This window comes from Labeo rohita, chromosome 16 (genome assembly GCF_022985175.1).
Source record: "Labeo rohita strain BAU-BD-2019 chromosome 16, IGBB_LRoh.1.0, whole genome shotgun sequence".
Lineage (NCBI taxonomy): Eukaryota > Metazoa > Chordata > Actinopteri > Cypriniformes > Cyprinidae > Labeo > Labeo rohita.
The window spans coordinates 22409598-22428955 of NC_066884.1; the positions used below are offsets into that span (position 1 = coordinate 22409598).

The 19358-nt window shown below is 37.2% G+C and overlaps 1 protein-coding gene across 2 annotated transcripts in view; it reads left to right on the forward strand.

Moving 5' to 3' along the window:
- grik5 (glutamate receptor, ionotropic, kainate 5) overlaps window positions 1-19358 on the forward strand; it is an 87624-nt gene that overhangs the window by 42423 nt on the left and 25843 nt on the right. The window lies entirely within an intron of this gene.

A 19358-nucleotide genomic window follows, 5' to 3' on the forward strand; every position in this document is an offset into this window, starting at 1 on the left:
TAAGTGTGCAAAATTTTGAAAATATGGAAGGAATTTCAAATGTGATGATCCCTTTGTGAGAGAACTCAATCCTAAAGCATAAAGGCTACTATTTATTTTGGTGTATAAAATCCTATTTATATTTTGAAAAATAGAAAAATGGTTAACGTGATATTATGAAGACATCATGCTGCTTGCTAAATTAAATAATTGTTTTTTATATTGACGCTGAATTAAAGCCAATGTATTTAATTATTATTTGGAAAATATTTGCATTGTATTAAGTTAACGGCATATCTTATTTTCCTAGCCACTCTTAGAGTGATGTTAGATGTAGAAATCAGTACGGCACTATTCGCAAGAAATATTATTCCAAAGCATTTTTACAGAAATATTGTCCTACAACCCCCAGTGAGCAGCTTTAGGCGACAGTGATGAGGAGAAACTCTGCAGAAAGATACACAAATCTGTCATCATCCCCTTGCTATAAACTACTGTTTATTTTTAAGAGTGTACTTGTTGTGGTACAGTATAAACAGTGATCTTTATTTACTAAGATCTGAAATAAAGTGTACTTATTTTTCTTGTACTAAATTGTGTTCACTGCACATGATTTAATAAGAATACTTGTGCAAACTGTTCAAATAGGCTAGACACACATATGTTAAAAGGAGGCTTTTGTACATGATAATGGTCTCAAATATTACCATGCTGCCCACAGTTATGACCTTTAATTACTTATTGATTCAATGTAATGTGCAAACCTATACATAATATACATGTATTTAAAGCAGCCATATTATGCAAGTTTGCGGTCTGTTTGAATATATTTACAGAAGTTTAAAAAACATTATTTTTCTCATACTGTACATTACCACAGCATCTCTCTTTAACCTCTGAAATACTCTGTTATAGTTCTTGTTTCATTAAAGCTCACTTTTTTGAAAAGTCTGCTCTAATTGGTCAGCTTGCCCAATCGCTTAGAGTGTGTGTCAGAAATGTATTATCCCATCAGGTTTTCCTATGTCTTCTCGACATAGAGAAATCACTTACCCAACTGTTCTTTGAGGGCGGGCCAAAGCAGCCAGCAGGCGGGCATTATGCAAATGCGTAACATGGTGACATTGCTAAGTCACAGAAATAATGGCAGAACTACAAACAAGTTTCTTTTGGAGAGAAAGTGTTTTTCTGCTGGAGAGATTAACTCGCTTTGGCATGGACTTTGTGCTTTGTAACTTCACAGATCATTTACATATACAAACAGCTACAGTTTTTGCACACTGAAGGAAAATCAAAAAAGCATAATAGTAGCTTTTTTATATGGTGCCATTTGTATATTTATTTAATTATATGATATCATCATGCTTAAAACCCCTGCTATTTATTGAACTTTTTTAGTGAGCACTAAATACCAAGTTCTGTCATGAAACTCTAGATGGGTCTTTAACGCAAGCTGATGATATTCACAGCGTTAAACTACTTGGCACAAGTAGTTCAAGGTTGATGTTGCATATGCAGCCAATGAGCTTGCTGCTTTACATTTAAATGTTTGTTTAACAATCAAAAGAGCATTACGCAGTTTCTCTGAAACCCTCCACCTCCCCAGCTCCACCTGTATAGATCTGCTACGGCTTATTATACAGTTGAAGTCAAAAGTTTACATACACCTAGTAGAATCTGCAAAATGTAAATGCATGTTATTTTTTTATTTAGTACTGAACTGAATAAGATATTTCACCAAAAAGGCATTTACGTATAGTCCACAAGAGAAAATAATAGTTGAATTTATAAAAATTACCCTGTTCAAAACTTTACATACACTTGATTTTAAATACTGTGTTGTTACCTGAATGATCCACCATTGTGTTTTTTTGTTTAGTGATAGTTGCTCATGAGTCCCTTGTTTGTCCTCAACAGTTAAACTGCATGCTGTTCTTCAGAAAAATCCTTTAAGTTCCACAAATTCCCACAAAACACACTGAGGACAACTGAGTGACTCATATGCAACTATTACAGAAGTTTCAAACGCTCACTGATGCCTCGGAAGGAAAAATATGCATTGAGAGCCAGGGGGTGAAAACTTTTGAACAGAATTTCTAATTTTGCTTAAATATCATATTTTTCCATTTAGTACTGCCCTTCAGAAGCTACAGTAGATACTTACATGCTTCCCAGAAGACAAAATAAGTTACATTTACTCTGTTCTTCAAATTCCAAAAGTTTTCATCCTCCGTGCTCTTAATGCATCATGTTTCCTTCTGACGCATCAGTGAGCGTCTGAACCTTCTTTAATAGTTGCATATGAGTGTCTCAGTTGTCCTTAGTGTGAAAAGATGGATCTCAAAATCATATAATCACTGTTGGAAAGGGTTCAAATACACAAAATTGCTGAAAAACCAAAGAATTTGGGTTTCACCTGCTGAAGAATACTGGCAACCAAGCAACCTAGACTTCAATTGTATGAGAAATTTCTTCAAAGATCTTCCTTTTTGTTTCACAAAACAAAGAAAGACATACAGTTTTAATTTTACGGTGAACCGTCTCTTTAAATCAACAGTGCTGCTTTATACACAGTATTTTTGTTTGTTTTAATGTTATTGGCATTGGAGAGTCTGTGGGTTTGAGTTCCCATTGGACTGAGGTATAACACAGAAACAAAGCCAACTCAATGTTCTTCAGCTTTCATTGCCGTGTTCGGTCTCACAATGTTTCCTGGAAGCATTCACTGCCTGCGTTTGGATGTTTTTTATTCTCATCTTTCTTCTCAGTATTGGCTACCTGGGTTTGCAGGCGGCTCAGGATAGCGGTCCTCAGCTGGGGCCCGAAGCGTGGAGTTCGCTCAGACACTGGTTGTTTATTGTTTATCGTCTCTCACCAGAGACTAACAAACAAAGAAGCATCAGATCCTTTCTGTGACCCTTCCCTGCTGTTCCCACAGAGCACCACTACCCTGCTTTTATTCGCTTCCAGCTGATTTACACAGGATGAGTAAACACACAATCGCACACTGTAACACACCTCAAGTGCGCCGCACACATACGCTTCCTGTAAGTTGAATTGGCTGCATATACTTATATAAATATTCTCCGGTGAGGGAGAAAGCGAGAGTTGAATCAGTCTGCTGGGGAAAGAAGGTTCGTTCTCAGCTTTTTGAGATGGGTGAAGGCTGATAGATTTTTCTGCACTGTGAGGTCTGTGTTATTTTTGTTGCCGGTTTGGACGCGTGGCAAACAAAGAGATGTTCGCACGATGCTGCTCTTACTCCTTTTATAGAGTTTTGCTGGCACAGGCTTCGGAAGAGCCCTCTTGTGTGTTGGTTAGCGCGTCGGTAACCGTTTCATGTATGTGCATGCGCATTTAAAGTGCTTTTCATGTGCCGTTTAGTTGGTTACCATGGCTGTCCGAGTTAAGTAATCAAACACAACAGTATGATCTCTCACTTTTATTCCATAACCCTGCAGTTATATATAGACTCCTCCATCTCCACCCACTCTTCCACCCTCCTGCTCTCTCTCTATCTCTCTGCACGAACTCCCTCTTCACTCTTTCTATCACACGTTCATCTCTATCCGCTTTCATTCGCGTTCTCCCTCCTGGATGTGATTTACACTCTCTTATTCCCGCCTTTCACTTAATTACTTGGTTAACCAGTGGCACAGCACCCATTTTGTCCCCCTGCTTACTCTTTTCTGTCTCTCCTGATGCTTTGCCGGGCTCTCATTTTCCTCATGCTCTACGTAATCCTCTGCATTGTGTGTGTATACACTATCAGGTGATGAGTATTGATTGTATACTTGGCTGTAAGGCCATGTGATTAAACGCAATGAATGGGAGGAGAGGGGCCCACGATAAATCACCTTTATGCCACCATGTGTTTGATTAAAAGGGTCTTGAATCCCATCCTGTCTACAGAGCTTTACAGGGGTTTTTAAATGGTCATCAGATTTCCCTGTATATTTTGAGATAAAGAAGACATGATGTAATTTTTATTTATTAATTTATTTATTAAACAAATGCCTATATGGATGGCCATATGGAAGACTAAGAGTGCTAAAAATTAATTAAGGAATAAATGATCAGTTTAGTAATTGGACAATCTATACCTTTGAACGGCACGTTTGAGTCAAATCCCTGATAGCACACATACATCATGGAAACGTCTATTTGACGTCTGCATTTACATCTGGAAGACGTATTTTTTATAGTGTTTGTTCATCTGCAATCTCACATAGCACAAGATACCCGTTAAAGATCAATTGATCTGGAAAGCATCTGACAGATGTCTGTAAGATGTCAGTTTTACATACATTCTAAATCATAAACATCTTACAGACATCTGTTTGACATCTGATAGGAAACGTCCTATAGACGAATTGCAGATGAGCAACACTTTAAAAAAGTGCAAATGCAGTGGTTAAATAGACATCTCTGAGATGTACGTGTGCTATCAGGGATACGTCTATAGGATGCTTCCTATCAGATGTCAAATAGACGTCTATCAGATGTCTTTATTCAGGTTTATGATTTAGAATGTATGTAAAACTGACATCTTACAGACATCTGGCTGATGTTTGTACTCAGCAGATGCTTTCCAGATCAAGTGATCTTTAACAGACATCTTGCAGATATACATGTGCTATCTGGAATGTTTATTCCAACCCAGATAGCACACGTTCATCTGCAAGATGCCTGTTAAAGATCACTTGATCTGGAAAGCATCTGCTGTTTACAAACGTCTGATAGATATCTATAAGATGTCAGTTTTACAGACATTTTAAATCATATACATCTTAAAGACATCTAATAGACATCTATTTGACATCTGATAGGAAATGTCCAATAGACATATTGCAGATGAGCAAACACTCTAAAAAAATATGTCTTCCAGATGTAAATGCAGATATCAGATAGACATCTCCGGGATGTATGTGCTATCAGGGCATGTTCCCAAGTTTGCTCCAATGAGTAAATTGTCCAGTAGCATTTGGCAAATGCTTTCTTAAATTGGTACTTTTTAAATGTTTTATTAATAAAAAAGCTGTTACTTGGCATACGGTGTATGGACACAACAACTCTACAATGATAAAATCCAATCCACTCCTTTTTTTAATCCCCCAAAAAGCTGAACAGTATCTATTATCAAGCCGTTTTGATTTTCTGAGCAGTATGACATCATTTTGACAAGGTAAAAAGGGTGTTGTTTTACGTGACCATTGAGGAATTTTAACCAATAAGTAGAAAATGGGCATACGATGTCCCTTTTAAGTTGATCATTTATTCCCTCATTTGATTTATTACTACTATGCAATATGTCCAGTCATGATGATATTAACTTCAATAAAAAGATTAACAATATACATGTAAAAAGACAGAAATTTACCAAACCATGGTCCATTCCTGTTTTTGTGTAGCACCTATAGCTCTGCAGATCATTCTAAAAGAACCCAACATTAGAAACAAACAGTTTTGAGTTTATTTTCTGACAAGACTCCTGATCATGTCAGTTTGATGCACATTTGGCACATTTGAGGCAGGTTTTAGATTGTGAAAGGTTCACTTAACAATGTAATACAGCTTTACACAGAGGCTGTTATTGATGGATGGGGCGGTCAGAAACTATATTTGACAACAGCAAACCTGCAAGCCAGTGTGTGAGGACTGGCGCACAGCAGCACTCAGTGCCGTTACTCATTTCTCAAGTTGAAGGGGGCGTTTCTTAAAGTCAAAGCAGCAAAATATAGAGTTTTTTATTGTGAGGTTGAAACAGATGGTGAAAAATGGTGACAAACACCCCCTAAAATATCACTGTTTTTGACACACACACAAATATAATTAGTACGCTCAAAGAAAAATAAATTATGAGGGTTAAAAAGCATTTAGATTTTGTCAAACTTCAAAATCCAGGGGTCTCGCTGCGGTACTTGAACACTACAAAAGATAAAATTGTGAAATTAGTATGTTAATAGTTTCTGCGATCGTCCTCTGATCTGTTATGAATGGTGGAAAGTTTTTTGGAAGGCAACACACACGCCCACACATACACACATGCATTATGCATGTGTTCAAACCCTTAGTCCCGACTCACTGAGCTATGAAACGAGGCCATGCTAATCTCGCATTAAATGTTTGTGCTTCCATAAATACCAAGTCTTTTCGCTTATTTGGTTTTTCCTCTTAGCATATGGCCCATTACCATAATGACACATCGCTGGTGGCCTGATAAACATTTTAGCTGCAAAAATCTCAAGAGCTAGATCTGCGGAACTATATCCAGACTTTAATAAGTCGTCTCGAATTCTACCTGGGATTCTGCCGGTTTAGTTAAGCGTAATTAGACCTCAGTGAGCTCGGTAACTGGATTTCAACAGGCTTTTGCTTATTTAATGAGATTCCGTTGTGCCTGCTAACAGGTGTCCCACGCGTTTGCCCCCTGAACCTCCAGGAATACTCAGCGCATACTAAGAAATTAGCAAGCACCCTGCAGGCCCGATCCCATCTGAAACAAACTGTTTTAGCAGTGAAGTTGCTTTAAAAGTGTGCGCGCATGAGGTGATGAGCTTGGTGTTGACTAATTCAGACGAGCCCCCGCGGGGTTTAGCGCAACTCAGTCTGTTAGTACAGCAGAAAGAGATACATGTTTTCAGAGGTCAAAAGTTATTTAGAGGAGTTCTTGCACATTGTAGCTGGTACTCAAATCATTTACTTTAGTTGATAAAGCTGAACTTATGAGGGGCTAGATGATAAAATGAGAGTATTTTTAACTGAATTGTGACCATCTGGATTGTTTTAGTGTCTGAACAGTGCAAAAAAGGTATGGGTGCCCACAAAATAGGCGCTGAAGACAATTTGCAAGGCGCAGATTTGCATGCTATATTTGGATATATGCCAGGTTATAATGGTCTTCTCCATCATTCAGTCATCATTTCATGAATACCTGCTGGTATGATCAATAGAAAATGTACACAAACATCACTCGGTTGGTAATAGCGTGATGTTAATTGCAGCAGGCAATTTGTGGGTGCAATGTATAATAAGCCTAATTTACGCAGAAAGGAACCGTGTTTGGTCTGAAAGAATGATTTAATTTAAATAGACAAGCCGCAGTGCTATTTCGTCGCATTTTGTTCCTGGTTAACTGGATTACTGGTGATTAGTGAATAATAGTAAAATATATTAATGATATACCACATACAAAAGTGACACAAATGTGTAGTGAATGGCAGCGTAAATAGCATCTGTCTTATTTTACACTTGTACGTAGTCGCTGCCTTATTGAATTCATCGTCTCTTAAGAGACTAGTAATATGGAATAAGATGGTGAATCAACCGCAACATCATATATCAATGCGAGTCAGGAGCACAAACAATAATCTCAATGGGAAAGAACCCTGTAATCATATTCAGTTTTATGCCAAGTGAAAAGATCAAAATTCACTGTGTTCCATTTCCATACTGATGAACTTCAAAGGTAAGAGACAAGGAGAAGATGAAAAACCAACATTAACTTCCTGAAATATCGGATGCATTCTCTCTCTCTCTTTCTTCCCATCTCACCCTGTTGCCACGGCAGCATAATCTGGCTGTGAGAGAAAGGGACGGATAGAGCAAATGTCATCTGACTCATTTAATGTTGGTGTCAATATGTGTGTGAGCGTGTGTGTGATAGAGAGAGCAGGAGAGACAGAATGAATGTCACAACGTATCATAGAAACCGTTGGTTGAGCTGCGACTTTACTTCATCTTCAACAAGCAATAAGTGGCCTTTTCTCTAAAGCCTAATGTCTAATAAAAAGTTCATATGAATTAATATTACTGGTGTTTTGTAAAGGTTGAGTGTAATCCATTGAAACACACTGACAGTTGCTGCTCTAGCACACTGACAGGCACATTGTGCACCTATTTTTGATATTTTTGAGAAGTATTTGAGCTGGCACCAGTGGTAGTTCTGGCTTGCTTAGTGCCCTAGGCAAAATAAGACATAACCAAAGAAAGTAGTTAAGTTAAAATCCAGCCCTAACTGTTTTTTTTTAAACATACAAAAATTGCAACTGCGCTTTACATTCAGCAGTTCAGCAAAATTCAGAATTTAATTTTTAATTATTAAGTTGGAATTTAGATTATCCACATTAAATTGAAATTAAAGTAAGTGCAATTAGCAATTCAGATTAATTTAACAAGGGTTAGTTTACCCAAAAATGAAAATTGTGTTTCTCACTTTCCCAATTACTCACCCTCATGTCGTTCCGAACCCGTAAGACCTCTGTTCTTCTTGGCAACACAAATTAAGATATTTTTGATGAAATCCAAGAGACTGCCTACAAAACATTCATCTGTCATAGAAAAAAAATTTGATCGGGTTCGAGTTTTTGCGATTTTCGCATCCATAGCAAGCATTTTGAGAGGTGTTCTGACAATTCAGAGCCACCGTACAAGCGAACAGCAAAATCCAGAATAGCTATAGAATGCTGGATTCAATGCCTGCTGCGTGTGTGTGTAGACATACTGCCAGTCTCTGTTTAGGATCAATTGGTGGTCAAATATATGGCTCCAGTATCACTAGCAAAGCATCAAACCCACAGCTCCTTGATAAAGAGGAGGAATTCTCTGTCCTCTCTCAGGATTGGATGAACCCAATATTTCCTCTTTTATTTTCTCCTTTTAAGAAGAGGTAGGACAACAAAATCATCACTACTTGAAGACTTATTTACTGGTTACTCAACACAGGCAAATTATAGTCCAGGATTTATTAAAACTGATTACTCGAATTGAATCGAGGAATCGTGACAATCCTAGTATAGAAACACATCATTATATTCCATGAGAAAAAGTTTTAAAGTTAAAAGTTACAAATGACAAGAGTGTGGGTAGCGGTTGACAGCACGTTCAGTTTAAAGCTAATGAAGTGTGACCACATTTAGACGTGAATGGATGATTTATGCCACAGTGATTTAGACAAACATTTTCTTTACTAACAACAAAAATACTTGATTTTATATGTACTTTTTGTCCACATGGCTCTACCTTGGCAAGCATCCACTTGGTTTTAATAAATACGTGCTCTTTAGATCCTACAGTATGTGTTTGTTTAGTAATGAAGCGTGCATATTCATCACCAGATTCGCTAACAGTGTTTTGTAATCTGCAGACTCGGAAGTGCTTTTGTGTCTGTGTCCTTTATCATTATGCTATGCTTTACACGTGTTTACAGCGGTCCACACCTCGCATACCCATATAAACCCAGGAGTCTGAAAGTGCCGTGGCTCCTGAGAGCGTCTGCAGACGTCATGCATGAGGAATCAGCGTGTTTGTTTACTCTGCCAAAGGGAATGCTGAAAGAGCTGTACAGCTGAAATGCTCTCATTTAAATCTGTTGGCACAGCAGGGTCGGGTAAATCATTCATCTGACACAAAGAACAAGATTTCACATCGGTATAATCCTCTCATCTTCATATCTTATCACGTATTTACAATGTACCGGCCCAAAAGTGTTAAAATTCAGTCAAATATTCAGCAGCGAGAGACCACACCTGCATCTGAAAGCTTATCTTTCAAATCCTGCCAAAACACTGGTCTGTTACTGGCGCGATCGCGACTGTTAGATTCTTAATTGCGTGGTGTTTATCTGTGAGTGGGCAGAGAGTGAATTGCTTTCTGCTGTGAGGTAAGTCAGCATCCTGTGAACAAAGTCCAAGGCCTGTGCGATCACTCGTCCGTCCGTTCATCCGTGTGCACGCGTGTCTGTGACGAATCTGGATTTGACACAGATGTTTGTGTTGCACCTCAGGGTAGGCCTTGTCAATGTCGCAGAGCAGATCTGTCAAAACACGCATGGACTGGTGTTTGCACGTTACGTGTGAACGGCATCAGTGACCCATGTTGTCAAAAAGGACAGCTAGTGGAAACAGCCCCCCTTTTCAAAAGCATTGAAATGTGTGTGAAACTGTGAGAGAGCTTGGTGCAAATGCAAAGAGACATGTAGGATCAGAAGGAGGCGAGAAAAAGGAAGGATCGACTGTCAAGCTGGTGGATTTTCTCTTTGTATAAGTGAAGGGAGCGCATGTGTGTGTATGTTACAGGGTGGGTTAAGGACAAAGTAAGAGGCTCAAAGCGCCGTGCCGCTCAAAGATTGTCAGAGGAGAGCAGAAGTACACTGAACCAACTGACAGAAGAAGAGATGGAGAGAATTAGGGAGAGACAAGCTGTTTCTGACTGATTTGCCCATTGAGAGAAGACTCAGGAAGTCTGAATGTGGTATTTAAGCGCAAAAAACCCACATCTTATTTCCTAACCATCTGCCAGTGTAGTTTAACCAAGCGCTAAATGTGTTTAAATTGCACTGCACCATATTTACATTAAAAGAGTGTAAATGTCCTTGATATTTACACGTATAAGAGGTTACTTTGCGGTAAAAACATCTTGCAATTTAAAAACCTCAAAGCTAATCTCCCCACTTTGGTTTTTCAGCCTTCTGAAATGCTATGATTGTCATCTACATGCACCTTAAAGGAATAGTTCACCCAAAAATGAAAATAATGTCACCATCTGTCACCCTTATGCCATTACAAACCTATTAAAGGAGAAGTTCACTTCCAGAACAAAAATTTACAGAGAATTTACTCCCCCCCTTGTCATCCAAGATGTTCATGTCTTTCTTTCTTCAGTCGTAAAGAAATAGTTTTTTGAGGAAAACATTTTAGGATTTCTCTCCATAATGTGGACTTCTATGGTGCCCGCAAGTTTAAACTTTTAAAATGCGGTTTAAATGCAGCTTCAAAAAGCTCTAAACAATCCTAGTCGATGAAGAAGGGTCTTATCTAGCGAAAACGGTCATTTTCTAAAAAAATTACAATTTATATACTTTTTAAACTCAAATGCTCGTCTTTTCTAGCTCTGCGTGAACTCTGTTTTTTTTTCTGGTTCAGTACAGTTAGAGTATGTCGAAAAACTCCCATTTCATTTTCTTCTACAACTTTAAAATCACCCTACATCACTGTTTTACCTTTTTTTTTAAATGGCTTTTGATCTTCTTTGCATGTTCACTTTGTAAACACTGGGTCAGTACTTCTGCAGTGATGTAGAACGATTTTGAAGCTGTACGAGAAGATAAGATGGGAGTTTTTCTACCTACCCTAACTGTATTGAACTGGAAAAAAACAGAGTTCATGCAGAGCTAGACAAGACATCACTTTGTTTAGAAAATGACTGATTGTTTCGCTAGATAAGATCATTCTTCCTCATCAGAGATTCTTTAGAAAGCCCTTTGAAGCTGCATTTAAACAGCATTTTGTAAGTTCAAACTCGTGGGCACCACAGAAGTCCAGTATATGGAGAGAAATCCTGAAATGTTTTCCTCAAGAAACATAATTTCTTCACGACTGAGGAAAGATAGATAAGAAGGGGGGTGAGTAAGTCATCTGTAAATTTTTGTTCCAGAAAGTTAACTTATCCTTCATGGAAATGTGCTCTTAACTCATGTCTGTTCATCAATCACAAGAACCTCACAGCTGTGAAGGAAAGATTTTAAAGGGTGCAAAAATCGGATGCAAAATTCACTTTTACATGGTGTTTGCATAAAAATGTTTCTTAGCAGCATGTGTACACAACCACCCTATGATGATAAAAGTCCATTCACTACTTTCTTTAATCCTCGAAAACCTAAACAGTCTCTTAACAGATTATCAAGCCGTTTTGATTTTCTGGGCAGTATGATGTCATGCTGCTCAAGCCCCGCCCACGGCCGCTGACGGACTGTCCCGTATTAGCATATTTCCTCCGTCAGCCAGTTGTATGCTGTTCACCAGTTTCTCGGCACTCGAGCAACAGTAGCAACAACGTCTTTGTAAGCAATGTATTTTTGCTGTTTTTGCCTTTGTTTTGATAGGACAGTGTAGAGGAGACAGGAAGCAAAGTGGGAGAGATAGAGGGGGGCGGGATCAAGAAATGTCCTCGAGCCGGGATTTGAACTCGGGACAAACATAGCTCTTCAACATTTAATTTCAGTGCACTGCCCAACAGTGTGCTAACGCCGTTGACAGAAATTGCAGGTGTTTTGTTGTTGGATGTAATAGTGAACATAAGAATCTTTGTTTTCCCCTTGACATGAGAGACCTTGAATTAGTTTTGTTTTTCATGGTAATGCACCACCGAATACACAAAAAAGAAAAGAGGGGCGGGGTGAGCAGTAGCTCATTGTCATTTGAAGAGATATGCCACGAAACGGGTCGCTGTGAACAGAGGCAATGGTATTTTTTTATTTACATGACCATTAAGGAATTTTAACCTAAGTATTTTGCAGATATTTCATGAAAACCCTAAAGAATCATAGCAACTTGTGAAAAATAGGCATCCGATGTTTCCTTTAAGACCATCCATGTTGTTTTCTTTCCTGGATGTAGACAAGCAGCACCTCAAAAACCTGTGCATACCCTTCTAAATGATCAAACTATTGGCTGATGATTATTTTTAGCAACGCGCCTGAGGGATAGAATGAGAATGTTTTTCATTTGTTCAACTTCACAAAGGACTTTTTTCTTAATTATTCTCAGCATGTTGCCGGTTTATCAATTAATTATAGCTGTCTGACAACAAGTTATAATAATAGGTTTAAGAATATATACTTAGATAATAGATTTTAGAAAGTGTGATAAAGAACCATGCTGAAACAGACTGTAGCAAACATTGTGGTTGCATTCGTTTTTCAACTCTATTATAGCTCTGGATATCTTTGACCATCGCAAAACACGTCAAACATGCTGTGGGGGAGGTTGTAGATAAGATGCAGTGAATGTCAATCGCAGTAATATGTGTTTTGAAAATGAGTTTGAGTGAAAATGAGAATAGCTCTTCAAGAAGCCTACTTGCAAAGCTACAGTACTGTTAAATGTTTTAGGCTGTAAAATGAGGATGCTGTCAAAAATAATGTCATAAATAGATTTTCTTTATCAGTTAACTTTTGTTAAATAGTTAAATTAACATTTGTTGTGACCCTCCTTTGCATTTAAAGTAGCTTTTGCCCTAGGTGCACTTGCACATAGTTTTTCAGGTAGCTTTGCAAGTAGATCTCCTAAAGCATCTTGGAGATGTTGCGACTGTTCTTCTGGATTTAGTCTGTCTCAGTTTGTTCTGTTTCTGCATGTCATTCCAGACAGACTGGATGATGATGAGATCAGATCTCTGTGTGGAGCACTGTCTGTTGTCAGATTTAAAAAAATCTCACTGGATTATTACAATTAATGGCAAAATGAATGTTTGGAAATGTAAACTGATATTTTCTGCTGACACACTAAAGCAAAAGATAGAAATAACTGACTCAAAAACATTTTTAGCTGGTGAAAATATTAGTGTTCTAATCATTTTTGGCCACCACTGTATATACAGTCAAATCAAAATTTATTCAGACACCTTCAACATTTCTCACATTATCATGTTTTATTTGCTGTAGTTTAGAAAATGGCAATAAAGTATGACAAGAACTCAGAGTTATTGTGTCAGAACAAATTCATCTTGATAATGTCAGATAAATTTGATAGAAAGGTAAATAATGATTTACAATCAACCAAAAATTCAGACAACAGTTAGTATGATAGTATTTATACAACTTTACAACATTATTTTGCTCTCCTTACTTAAAAGAACATACTTAAATGACATACTTAAATTGCTCTTTCTCTCTCTCTCTCTCTCTCTCTCTCTCTCTCTCTCTATATATATATATAGTTACATCACACTGAGACGTGAGATATGGCTGTACAGCGTGCCGATATACAGCCATATCTCACATCTACGAGTATGATATTGTATTTATACAACAGTTTGATGGCATGAGTGTGTAAATACATAAATAACAACGGTGTGTCTTTAAAAACCCTCTTTGGTGCAGAACTACATCCTTCTGCCAAGGATTCAAATCAAACTTTGACAGTTGAACAGCTGAGCTGAAGCCTCCGTTACTAATTCCAAAATGTCACTTCAGAACTAGTAACAAAGGAATGTTGAGTTGCTTCATTGAAAGCTTATTGAATTACTGTATTAAGTAGATATTCTGAAAGAGAAAGACTGACTAAGTGATTGTGATTACCTGTATCTGATACAGCATTTATTTTTCAGATCAATCTCAAATCACAATAAATCATTAGTCTGAATGTCCAATAGGCTTGTACTATCCTTTCATCTGTTAAGGGCAGGAATTGGCTGCATACAAGTGGATTCATGAGTGCTGAACTCAAGCAGAGGCCCTGGTGCTCACATGTCTGAAAACGTTGATGCAACATTTCAAATACACATTATTTTTACTAACAAACCACATATTTGAAGTCCAAACAAATACATTCTCACCTGAAAACCTCTTAAAACTACATTCTGTGTCAACTCAACCAGAGGTCCCCGGCTCAAATTTTGGATTTTGCTAATATTTATTCTGAAGAAAGATAGATATGTGTAGTGATGAAAGCCAAGATATTAAATGTCATGGATGAATATTTACTGTGTAATCCACTATTTTGTAGTGAGAGGTCAAAACAGCAATTTTCACCTTAGATTCAGAGTGTTACAGGGCGGTAAATATGACTTCAGAAAGAAGGCAGCATCATTATCTTATTTTTATTATGAGTTTAATAGTTCTATTAGTAAAATCCGTTGACTTTAGCAATCTCTGTTGTATTATGCGCCAATGGTGACCATTCAAAAATGGGGAAACGGCAGTTTTTAGATAGTGAGTCTTAACAAAATTTCCTCTTGGCATCTTTATTTTTAATAATTTATCTCATTTCAAGAATTGTATCTTGTTTCCCTCTATCAAAACAATTGCATAGAACATAGCTGTCTGAATGCTAAAAGTGCACTGTACTTATCACACTGTACAATCTTAATCCCTGGGTTACTGGGTTATTTGCATATTTGCATTGTAAACAGTACAATGACTAGATAAACACAAAACTACATTCGGTTTTTGACCACTGAAAATAGGTAGGATACTAAATAAAATAGGTATCAGATGTAAAGTGACTAACATTTGGTTTCTGACCACTGAAAATGGGTATCCAACAATTTGGACATGGAGCCTTATTGAAATCCCCATATCTCTGGAACTGATTAATATATAATATAATATATAGGGCTTGAAAATTAAGATTCCAGAAGAAAAGTTCAGGAAGAACTAGAATCTAAAATCATGTTGTGATATCTTCTTGAGTTATATGCATGCAAACTTTGGAAAAAGAATATTTATTGCACTCAGACTGATATGTTCAATGCGGTTGTCTTGACAGATAGAAACGAGATACATCTCTAGTTTCAACGTTATTTGTTTTTCAGACATTCCTCTTTAAAAGAAAAGAAATATCATATTTTTTCAAACTGACCCACATTTGCTTTTTGATCACTGAATGTGTGTACATTTTAACGATTTACTCCTGGAGCCATGTTGAATTTCCATTATCTCTGTAATCAAACCATACAGGGCCTTCAAAATGAAGATGCTAAAAGGAAAGTTTGTTAAGACCCAACATCTAAAAGGGACAAAGATTGCTAAAGTCAACCGATTTTACCAATAGAACTAACAATCTCTGTGTAGAAATAAGATAATGATACTGCCTTCTTTCTAAAGTCATTTTTACCCCCTTGTAACTTGACTCTGAATCTAAGGTGAAAATTGCCATTTTGACCTCCCTCTACAAAATCGTGGTTTACTAAGTAAATATTCATCTGTGACATTTAATATTTTGGCTTTCATCATTATACATGTCTGTCTTTCTTTAGAAAAATATTAGCAAAATAAAAAAAATTTGAGCTGGAGAATTTTCTGAAATTTGGTTAATTTGACAGAATGACCCAACAGCAATATTTATAAAATGATTCTGAGTTTGGGCGTCCGCCATGACTCTCACTGTAAAAAGTACAGCAAGTGGAGTGATACAATTATAACTGTGCAACGTCTGTTGGAGTTCGGGTATCACTCTATTATCGCAATCTTATAAGCGAATCAGATTCAGGCCCCAAAGCACTGTGTGTATATATATACTGTATATATACTGTATACATATATATATATATATATATATATATATATATAAATTTTAGTTTTTTATTTCTGACAAGTTCAAACTTTATACTATGTATCAAATCTAAAATTAATTTGTAGCAATTTTTAGTTTTAATTCTGGAATCATGAGCATGCATTTTAGTTTAGTTTCCTTTTTGTTATGTTACATAAAAAAGGTAGCTCTTACTGCAGCAGCAGCATTTCTAAAGAACACCTCTGTACCTCATTTACACCTCAAAAGGAACTTATTAATACTTCAAAAATACCTGTGCTAAAGTGGACATGCACCTAAATGATATTTTGCTACTGCCTCAGAAACTTTTTTTTCTTCTGAGAATATAGTTTTCTTCTTTTTTATTTCAGTTAACATAAATCGTTTTTTGACAGTGATACAGTGTTGTGGTGGCGAGGGCTGTTTTACACTTCCAGTAAAGTGTGACATATTGTAGTAGTTCGCCGCATCCTCCACATCCCAGCACTCTGAACCGACCTGCAAGAAGGCTGTAGAAGCATTTGTGGCTTTACCAGATTTATGTATTTACTTTAGAGAATCAAGCAGATAGCGTGCGCAAATAAAAAGCGTCGTCATCGAGTGCAATTCATTCTTAGTGAATTGCCCCTCAGCACGCCAGTGCGTGTTTGTGTTCGCTGATGATTTCAGCCCCCTGATGAAGAGGGCTTTTGATGGTTTTATTAAGCTCTTGTGCTCTCGGCCCATGGAGTGCCAGGAGGGACACATGACGGGTGTCTTTTCCTGCCTCCGCTCTGGAATCTTTCCACAAGTGGAAAAGGCAAAGATAAGAAGGGAAAAGGCTTCCTCGATGCTTCCTCTTCGTCTCCCAGAAGCCTGGTGACATCTCAATGTGTCTGTATCAACCGGTGCTGGCAATGCTTGCATCCAGCACTCTCATTTCACAATCCAAATCAATTAAGGAGAATGAATCACTCTGCTATTATTATAACTGTCAGATTCACTTCTTACTTACAAAGATGAAGAAGAAACAAATGAAGCGGCTGCTATCTACTCCTCCCTTTTCCTGAGGGCTCCCTCTTGAAGCATATTCTCTCTCAATGTCTCTGTCTTTCATTCTCTTTTTTCTTCCTCTCGTCTTTTGTTTTCCTTTCGCTACCCTGCTTTTTATTTCAGTCCCCTTCTCCGCATTTCTGGTCGCCTCTTTCTTTTGCGCTCCCCTAAATAATTTAGATTTTACAGTTTACTCGCCGACTGCCAAGTATCGCTTTATTCAGGCGTGTGCATATGCAAAACAGCGGGTGTGAACTTTAGATTTATGTTTGCGACACTGGTCATTAGTATTTGCCTGCAATAATTACAGTGGAACAATAATGGCTTCCTCAACTCTGTATACACACACGCTGTGTCTTTTCATTTCCTCGCTTTCTCACTTTTCGTGCCCTGCTGACACATCCAAAGTGACTGAGAGAAAGAAAGAAAGGAAGAAGGAGGGGGGAGGAGAGATGAACAATGGAACTGGGAGGAGAAGTACATCCATCACTTTTTCCCTGTGGTCAAATAAATCTTGTTAGGTCTGCAAAGGTCAGAGTTCACAGAGATTGCTTTCAGTTGTGTGTGTGTGGGAGAGAGTGTATGAATCAAATACTGCACATCAGGTGTTTGTATGTCCGTGTGATTTCCCTGTGCTGCTGTTAGGGACGTGCGTGACACGGTTATGACCTGCGTCAGCAAACTGTCATAAGATTGCCTAATTCGTGACGATGCTTCACACACCGCTGTCCACTCCATTATAACACCAAACTGTATGTAATGTTGCAGCAAAACTAATTAAGCAGTAGTGTTTTTTCAGTTACGTACTGTATCATACACTAGCGTTCAAAAGGTAGGGGTCAGTAAGATATACATATATAGATTTTTTGTAAGAAATTAATACTTTTATTCAGCAAGAATGTAATAAATTGATCAAAACTGACATTATTTCTCACTTACAAGATATTTATAATGCTACAAAAGATTTCTGTTTCAAATGCTGTTCTTTTGAACTTTTTTTTTTAATCCAGGAATTCTGAAACAATGTATCACAGTTTCTACATTCTATTTGATATCTAAAAATATTAAGAAGCACTGTTTTCAACATTGATAAAAATATCAGTTATTAATTTCTTTGAGCATATATTAGAAAGAATTTAGAAGAATTGTGTAACACTGAAGACTGAAGTAAAAAAAATAAATTACTTTTTAAATATTTAAAAATAAAATATTTAAAATTAAAATTAGTTATTTAAAATTGTATTAATATTTCACAATTTATTGTTTTACTGTATTTTTGATCAAATAAATGCAACTTTGGTGAGAATTAGAGGCTTTTTTTCAAATAAAATAAAATAAAATTATACTGGCCCCAAACTTTTGAAAATTATATCATTGTATATCTCCCAAAGGAAGACTGGGGCAAGTTTTCACAAAAAGAAGTTTGTTATTGAGCCTGGAAAACACTATACAACTTTAAAAATCTAAACAGATTTTTAAAACATTAGGGGCCAACACATTATACCAAGCACAGTGCAAATTAGCATAGTCACACATAAATAAAAAATAAATAAATAAAGAAGCCACGGTACATTTAAAAGAACCGGAGGCCAAAAAATGAAGGTTTGCTAGAAGTTTTGATAGACCTGGTATTGCGTGAGTTCTAGTCGAGGGTTCCAAGTCGTCTTTTTTTACTGAAGATTCACTGAAGCACATTAAAAATAACATGGCTTGGCAAACGATATGTTCAGATAATGTGTTCTTCTGGCATTCCAGATAAATTAATACATGTAGAAAAAATCCTCTCCCTTCTACCACGCGCTCTCTGTTCTCTGCGGTGCCTCCTCCCAGCAAGAATAATTGCAGTCATTTCAAGCGCAAAATAGTTTAAGACATGCTTTTTTGGGGCGTTAAATAATGGCACAAATGCCAGTAATTTGACCAGCACAAATGTTAGTAAAATGTATTGCGTGATTCATTTGAATACTCTCCCCCAATAAATTTTGCGTCTGAAAGAGAAACTCCTACAAATGCTTATTCAAAAAGGCGCAAAAATAACTGTGTCCGTGCCTTTTTTAGCGCTAATTCTTCATTGTGTGTCTATTTTAATGCCAAAAGATGGTTTGCACTGATGCAAGCTGTTAGTAAATCTGGCCCTATATCATTATGTATCTCCCAAAGACGTGATGATATAGGGTAGATGGGGGCAAGTTGGCACAAGAGGAAGCTTTTATCTAGGGAACTATAAGAGTTGGAGTCAAAAGTTCTGTTAAAAACAATTTGTTTGCCTCGCAGTAGTTTTGTGTGTTGGTTCCCAACATCTAGTTCAAAACCTTC